We start from the raw sequence: 8591 nt of genomic DNA on the forward strand, positions 1-8591 counted from the left end.
CAGCAATTAAAATTAATTGAGCTAAAGAGCTAATAACGAGCTCAATGAGCTGAATTGAGCTTGAATCAGCTAACTTGAGCTCAAATGAGCTGACTTGAGCTCAAGTGAGCTAAACCAAGGACATTTCCGGGGCGTGGCTGTATCATTCCCCCTTCTTCGAAGCGACTTGTCCTCAAGTCGAGCTGTTGGTTCACTTGATCAGAACTCCTTTTACTCGACTTTCCTCGATTGAACGGGGCAAATGACAATTGAGCCCATTGAAAAGAATAGCCATGAGTTAGTAAATAGCAACGCAAACAAACTTGTAGTCCAATCATAAGCATAACAAAACAAGTATAACGCATGCGAATGGACAGATTCAGATTACCATGCAAACAAGCTAATTTACTCGCCAATGCCTCATCAAATATTCGAAACAAAAATTGACATGTTTTAAGGCATTCAAACATCTCAAATTGTTTCCACAAGTCATAACCAGAACGTGAATAATGAATCAAATGGTAGACATAATCTTCACAAGCAGGTATTTGAAAGGATTCACACAGTTCACTGATTTGCACAATCATACCATGCATTAATCGACGGACTATAGATTCACTCACATATGCATCATAAAAATTATCAAAAACAATAATCTTTTTATCAACCATCAAAACAGATAGATCATCAATAAGCAGAATAGGACAGTCAAGCATGTTTCGATCTAAGTGTTTTACAAAAACTAAATCATCAACACGATCTTTGTCACTATCCGAGGAGTACAAAAATGTTTCAAAAGTTTCAAGCATCTTACCTTTATAAGCAGAAGAATAAGGGTCGATTTTACCTTTTCCATTTAATATAAACCTTCTCTCCTCAAGAATGTAGTCTAGTCGAAGCTTCGTGGCTGAATTAACTTTGTCAAAATGAAATACGAACTTCAGGTATAACCACAGAAATGGATTAAGGAATAAATTTAAATTGAAATCAAATTTATCATACCTCATTTCCTTATTCAACAACCAATTATCAAAACAATAGAAATTGTTCGCACATAATCGATGATGCTTGATTTTCCCACAAAATGTACCAAAACAGATTCCGAGTTTAAAAACTTGAGTTTGATTATTCATGCCAAAGTGTATCAAGGAGTTCATTAAACCAAACTTGTCAACCTAAAAGGATTTTTGTGTCCACAGAAACAAATGTTCAAATTTATTTACTTCCTTCGAACTAAATTTGCAAAAACTCGAGGAGTTCAAACAAAATAGTAAAGGGTTCACATAATCACCACAATTAATTAAATTGAGATGTTTATATGAAAATTTGTTGTTACGCAGAATCGAGTTTCGCATTTGCCGATAAAACACGACTTCACCTTTAAACTTGTCAACGCAAAGATTTATTTTGGAAAAACTCGTCTCACCACCATTTGAAATTACAACACTAATCGATGAAGGTAAATCAACCACTTTTTGGCAGGCAGCTTTTACAAAGATGAAGTTTTTGACATTATGTTTACCCACATTCAAGGAAGATAGTGGAAATTCAAGTGCTAGGTGTTCCTTACCTATCTTACCTTCAGGTTCGTGTGGTTTCATTTCAACTTCATTCTTACCTTTTTCAGTCATGCAAAAACGTTGCTCGTCAGGAAGATATTGAAGTTGATAATCGTCACAGGGATTTCTCGGAACCTGAAAAGAAGGAACAGAACAAAAGCAAACATCACGGGGGTTAGTTAAAATTTCGTTCTCCTTTTCTTGATCTCGCTCACTATCTTCATTTCCTCTTGTTTCTTTTTCAACATTTTTTTGTTTTTTAATTTTTTTCTCAATTTCAATTTCTTTTTCAATTTTCTTTTCTTCGTTTTCATTTTTTCTCACTTTTTCGATTTTTTTTCTTTTGTAATTTCTTTTTCTTTTTCGTTTTCTTTTTCTTCTTCACTTTCTTTTTCGATTTCATTACAATGTGCGAACGACACGAAAGAATCAAAAAGATAATCATTTGGCTCAAAGAAAGAGAAAATATTTTCGTAGGCTTCTCGTCCATTTCTTCGGGAACAATCCTTTGGGAAGGACTTCTTTAAAGCATACGAGGAATAACTCGTGCTTTCTCGTTCGTCATATCGAAAAGTAGCAAGCTCGAAGCTGGCGCGTCTTGAATTTCTTGATGAATAGGAATCTCGATAAGAATCTCTTAGCGGGTAGTCTTTAGATGTGTATCGCCGTGATGATCTCGGCTCTGTTTCTCGACTTGGTAGGTTCTGTTTTCGTCGGATCATTTCCTCCACTCGGTCCAACCGTCTTTTTAATGGGCTTAGTTCTTCCTCCAATATTCGACCCATCTCGTTCACCAAATATTGAAATTCATCGGCGGAGAATTCTTCTTGAGACATGATTTCAAAGAAAGAAGAAAGGTTAAAAGAATAATAACAGGAAATGAGTTACCTCACCACAAAATCTCGCAAGTCACTCGGAAAGAAAATTTCACTCCACTCGTGTTTTCACTTGTTTTGGCTTTCATCTTGATGTATTTTCACTCGTTCCTTTTACCGCTTTTCTCATTCTCGTGATTTCATATTTTGTCTCGTATAAACCTATTGCGGCTTCGGGTCGGCTTCAAAATGGTTATAAGGGATAACGTCGGGTGTAGGGTAGGCTGAACAAAGAAAAATTTAGGTTTAAAGTGTGGTGTTGGGAGGGCTAAATAATGGTAGGAAGGGAAATTTGATGATCGGAGTAGGAATAAATGAAAACAGTAACAAACTTTCAACTCTTATTTTTTTGTGCTCGATTTTTTTACTCACTTTTTTTTACTTTTTTTTGAATTTTTTTAAATTTTTTTAATATTTTTCGAATTTTTTATAGACTACAATATACTAACATGCTGAATACAATAGAAAATAATTACAATTAATTTAATTTTTTTTCAATTTTTTTATTTTTTTACGAACCTACTCTGGGATTAACAAGAAACTTCGGTGCTCATCATTTTAGTAGCTCTGATACCAAATGATGCGATTCGGCTCGGGTTAATCGAGTCGTTTCACGTAGTTGCCCGATCGTCGACGAGGAGTAGTTGGAATTGTCAAAATTGGGTGATTTAGACTAATGGTTGCAGAAGCTTTTAAAGGGGTTTAGATGAGTGGTTTGGTGTTTGTAGGTTCGGTTTAGAATAGAAACAATGTAGGATAGAAAAGGTAGTTGATGGAGTTGGAAAATAGAACTTTAACGTCAAGAAAGTTTCAATATTATAATGAGTATCGCCCCAAATCTTATATGGTTTAAGGTGAAAAGATGGAAACAGGAATATGGACCTCGACCCGTTACTTAGCAAAGTAAGAACTGAAGGTATATTAAAATGGATGAACACCACACCAGGATTGGTGATAGTTCGGAAAGAGTTCGGTTGACGCCACTAGCACGCTAGATAAGCCAAATCGAGACTCACACGAAATATGAGAGGGAGAAACCTCACAAGAACAATAGTTCATTCAGAAATTTGACAAAAAGTTCTTTTACAATGAAATTGAACAACTATTTATAAGAAGATGCATGGCTAGCTGAATGGGCAACTTAATGGCTAAGAATTCAGCCATGAATATGCTAGAAAATTCTAGAAAGAAATCATTAATTTGCTGTAGCTAAATTCGGCTGAATGGGCATGAATGAAGCATTAAAAATTCGGTTCATGCTTAGAGATGATTCATGGATTGACCGAAACATCATGTTGCTTCACTAGATGCATTCATGCATCCTTAATCTTGAAGAAAGCTTAATTCTATGGATGTGCAGCCCCTTATTTGTTCCAACATCTCCCTTGGCTGAATGGAGCTTTAAAGTGCCTTGAAAACTTAAATAGTGATCTTGGAAAATACATGGACAGGCCTGAAACATCCCATGGTATGTTCTTCCATAAATTCGGTCCATTAATGTGCAAATGCATGAACTTTCAGCAGCCCCCTCTTGCATGAACGTCCCAAGTACTTGTGCTCCCTTAAATGCCTCCCATTGAACCTCATTTGTGCATGCAAACTCCCATACATTGCACCAAGCTATTCATGCACTTGGACTTTAATGCTCATTCATGTATTCGTCCATCCTACAAGCAAAACATGAACTAAATTAGGTTCAAATGTATGTTCGGCTGAACTAAATGGCATCAAGACAAATTAAACACTAATTATCATACTAACTAAATTGAGACAAATTAATTATAGTCCAGCCACCTAATTAAATTCGACTAACACAACATAATTAAAACATGTAATAAGCTGACAAGTAATTAAGAGCTGTAACTAAATTAACTAATTAACTTAAATATTTAATATATTCCAGCAATTAAAATTAATTGAGCTAAAGAGCTAATAACGAGCTCAATGAACTGAATTGAGCTCGAATGAGCTGAATTGAGCTCAAGTGAGCTGAACCAAGGACATTTTCGGGGCGTGGCCGTATCAATAAATACTTTGATTCTAGCAAAAAAGATAAAAAGAAAAAAAGTTCAAAAATCAATTAATCTTAATTCTAAATCACGGCCGGATGAGAAGTGAGAAGCAGGTAAGCTTAAAGGAAATATACATAGATGATACATTATAGGATAGGATAGCATTGCTGTCAGCCTCTGGTACTGTGAAATAATTGATAAGATATACATATATATATATTAGAGCTGTATATGAAGAGTGATTGAACAGTAAAGCATAAATTAGCAAAGCGTAAGCAGAGCAAGAGAGTGATCGATCTGTAGATTCATCCATCATAAGCATTTGTGTGTATGTGTGGAGAAGAGAAAGAGAGTAACCTGATAATGATGATGATGATCTTTGGAGTGGAAAGAATTAGAATAAGTGGGATCAACAATAGTAATATCGGGCAAGGGTAAGGCTTTAGCGGCGTCGGAGAAGAAGGATAAGGAGAACGTGCTCGTACTCATAGTCTTCCTCATGAACTCAAGAGCCAATTCCGAGGCGCTCCGCTTCATGGCCTCTATCTTATCAATTAAAATTAGCTTTATTTAACTATATATATATATATATGAAAATGAAATACCCACATCACATGGCACCCTCGGCTCTCCTCTCCTGCCACTGCTCTAATTAATTAGTAGTGGAAGTGGGAGTGGACCAAACTAGTAGAAAGAAATGATATGGACTGCCACCGATCTCACGACTGAAAGATCAATGCTTTAGCTTTAGCTTTACCTTTTAGATTGGGTGATGTGTAATACCTAACTTTCTATCGCCATTGAGGTTCACGAGAAAAGCACCACTTCCGCTTCCACTTTTACATTCCAGTGTATTTCATAGATGTTCGTTCAATAAAGATTAATTGTTAGATGATTCTACAATTAATTTATACATTTATTTACACATACATGAAAAGATTGGTGGTCTTAGGCATCCACGGTCACTATAACCGACTTATTGATTGAAGGAGAAAACTTGTTATCAAAAATCGATTCGAAATCAAAATCGAGCCTGAAGCTAGAGCATCATCACATCCGTTTATTTAGTTTTAATTTCATTTTAATTTATTTTATTTTATTGCAATTTTTATTTTTTTATTTTTTTCTATTTTAATCAGATTTAATCCCATTTTTATTTTCACACAGGTCGACACGATGTGGGCACGATTAACCACACAACCTAATTAAATCAAACAAAAATTTTAGATATCCTAATCTCTGTCGAATCAACTCTACTCCCGACACTACTATTTATTTATTGTTTAAATATAAAAATTTATTTTTGGTGGATTCAGCACCCATCACTTTCCATTAGGTGACATCCTTCTTAGTAAAACTACTAATAAATCGCCATTTGTTTGGAAAGGATTTATGCCTACGTTTGACTCTTTACGTGCAAGTTTTTTTGGCTTATTAGTAATGGAAGTAAGGCTCGAATTTTGGTTGGATAAATGGAGGGAGAAAAGTCTTGATGGAAAGGACCTTCCGCCTAGTGACTTCCTTTCCCATGATGTCAGAGTTTCTCTTTTGTTAAGGAATGATGAATCCACTTGGAATGAGCACCTTGTTTGATCTTTGTGGGAGAGTGCTTATGTGGATCCCCTTTTAGATGTTCCTAATTGTGGGGCTGATTGTGATGATATTTTGGTTTAGGGCTACACTCCAAATGTTGTGTATTTTGGAAAGAAGTGTGGAAACTAATGCCCCTACCTAAGATTAAATTATTTGGTGTTGGAGGGTGGGTGATGATATTCTTCCCACTTCAATGAAGTGGATCCCTATTTCATAGGCTAATGACCCTTTGAGCAAGAAATGTGATGCTCTAACAAAGGATCTTATGCACACTATTCATGATTGTCTTCTTTCTAAAGAGGTTTTAATTTTAAGTGGTATTGATAATGATTTATTATGTGTTTCCTTTGTAGGGTAATTGATTGGTTAGAGCATGAAATGAGGAAGCTAGACAATGAGACTTGGACTAGCCTTTTTATGGTTTGTGGCAACTTTACAAGGCGAGGAATTTAGAGATCATTCAAGGAAGAGTTCTGAGCCCCCCTCCCCCCTCCCTCCCCCCAAGATGTGTTGATTCACGCTAGGACTCTCCACAATCACTTTAGGATTCATAAGCTCTTTTATGCACCCTTTCTTCCTACGAGGCTGAGAGTTGATAGATGGGAGCCTCTATGTGAGAAGCAGTTGATGTTAACATTAATGGGAGACAACATTAATGGCAAACAATACAAAGTGGTGCAAGTTTAGCACCCTAAAGTTGACTTTGAAAAAGTGGCATGGGATAATTTTTTTTTTGGTCCTTGAGATAATGGGCTATTTATTGTTTGGTCCTTAAACCTCAACTATAAATAGGCCTTCTCATTTCTCATTTCAATTCATCCCAACCAATCTTTCTCTCTTAGTTTTCTCTCTTCTCCCATTTGAGAATTCTTAAGGAATTCTATTTGTTTGTAATACTTTGAAGATAGTAAAGTTATCATCTGGTGTTAGTGCCCGAGGACGTAGGTATAATTTACTGAACCTCGTTAAAACTCTTGTGTTCTTTCTTGTCCTATTTTTCTTTCAATATTTGAGGGTATAATAGTAGTATTTAATTGTGCTATTAAATTACTATAGAAGGGATATTCTGTCTAAGGAAAGACTTGGTATTTAAGAGATCCATGTGATCCACCTCTCTTTCTTGGGAATTGAACTTTGTGTGATTTTTTAGTACAATAATTTACACGCTTCCGACCCTATTGGAACAACAAGTGGTATCAAGAGCCGAAGGTTAATCGTAGTATGCTCTGTGGTTGCAGTTTAAACTGATCTTCCACATCAGAAAAGATTTCCTTAGGTATATTGAAAGATTATGGAGAAAACGGTCGGTGTAGGAGCTTCAACATCGTCCATGTGGACAAGACCGACAATTGCAAATGCAAGATTGGCCGTGGAGATCTTTGATGGCACGGGCCATTTTGGTATGTGGCAAAGTGAGGTTCTAGATGCCCTTTTTCAGCAGGGTCTAGACATTGCCATTGATGAAGAGAAACCAGATGATGTACAGGAGAAAGATTGGAAGGCGATCAATCGGTTGGCATGTGGCACAATTCAATCATGCCTTTCTCGAGAGCAGAGGTATGCTTTTCAAAGGAGACTTCTGCAAATAAGTTGTGGGTGGCACTTGAAGAAAATTTTTTGAAGAAAAACAGTCAAAATAAGCTCCACTTGAAGAAAAGACTGTTTCGCTTCACATACGTCCCAAGTACCACAATGAATGATCACATCACCAAATTTAATCAGTTAGTCACTGATTTGCTGAATATGGATGAGACATTCAAAGATGAAGATTTGGCTTTGATGCTGTTGGGGTCACTTCCTGAGGAGTTTGAGTTCCTAGAAACTACTCTACTTCATGGCAGGAGTGATATATCTCAGAGCGAAGTCTGTGCGGCCTTATACAGTTATGAACAGAGAAAGAAGGACAAACAGAAAAACTCAATCAGAGATACAGAAGCTTTAGTAGTCCGAGGTCGTTCATACACTCGGAAGAAAACTCAAAAGGGGAGATCAAAGTCAAAGTCCAGACTCGAGAAAGATGAATGTGCTTTTTGTCATGAGAAAGGCCACTGGAAGAAAAATTGTCCAAAGCTGAAGAATAAGGGAAAAGCTGCTGTAGATGCTTGTGTTGCTAAGCATGATACTAGTGACTCTGAACTATCACTGGTTCCATCATCATCGTCGTTCCATTCAGATGAGTGGATATTAGATTCGGGTTGTACCTATCATATGTCCCCTAACCGGGAGTGGTTCTCTGATTTAGTAGAACTAAATGGAGGAGTTGTTTATATGGGCAATGACAATGCCTGTAAAACTGTTGGGATAGGTTCAATCCAATTAAAGAATAAAGATGGATCAACCAGAGTTCTGACTGATGTTCGGTACGTGCCCAGTTTGAAGAAAAATCTCATCTCATTGGGAGCCTTGGAATCCAATGGTTCAGTTGTTACTATGAGAGATGGGGTTTTGAAAGTGACATCTGGCGCACTTGTGATATTGAAGGGCATCAGGAAAAATAACTTGTATTACTACCAAGGTAGTACAGTTATTGGAGCAGTCGCTGCAGCTTCCGGTAACAAAGACTTGGACTCAAT

The 8591-nt window shown here is 36.6% G+C and overlaps 1 long non-coding RNA gene across 1 annotated transcript; it reads right to left on the reverse strand.

Moving 5' to 3' along the window:
• Positions 1-3437: 3437 nt before the first annotated feature.
• On the reverse strand, positions 3438-5008 carry LOC121219205 (uncharacterized). The gene is made up of 2 exons (XR_005915874.1): positions 4783-5008; positions 3438-4080 (listed from the first exon to the last, which is right to left on the reverse strand). It is a non-coding gene; the product is annotated as an uncharacterized lncRNA (long non-coding RNA).
• Between the last annotated feature and the right edge of the window lie 3583 nt (positions 5009-8591).

This window comes from Gossypium hirsutum, chromosome D07 (assembly GCF_007990345.1).
Source record: "Gossypium hirsutum isolate 1008001.06 chromosome D07, Gossypium_hirsutum_v2.1, whole genome shotgun sequence".
Lineage (NCBI taxonomy): Eukaryota > Viridiplantae > Streptophyta > Magnoliopsida > Malvales > Malvaceae > Gossypium > Gossypium hirsutum.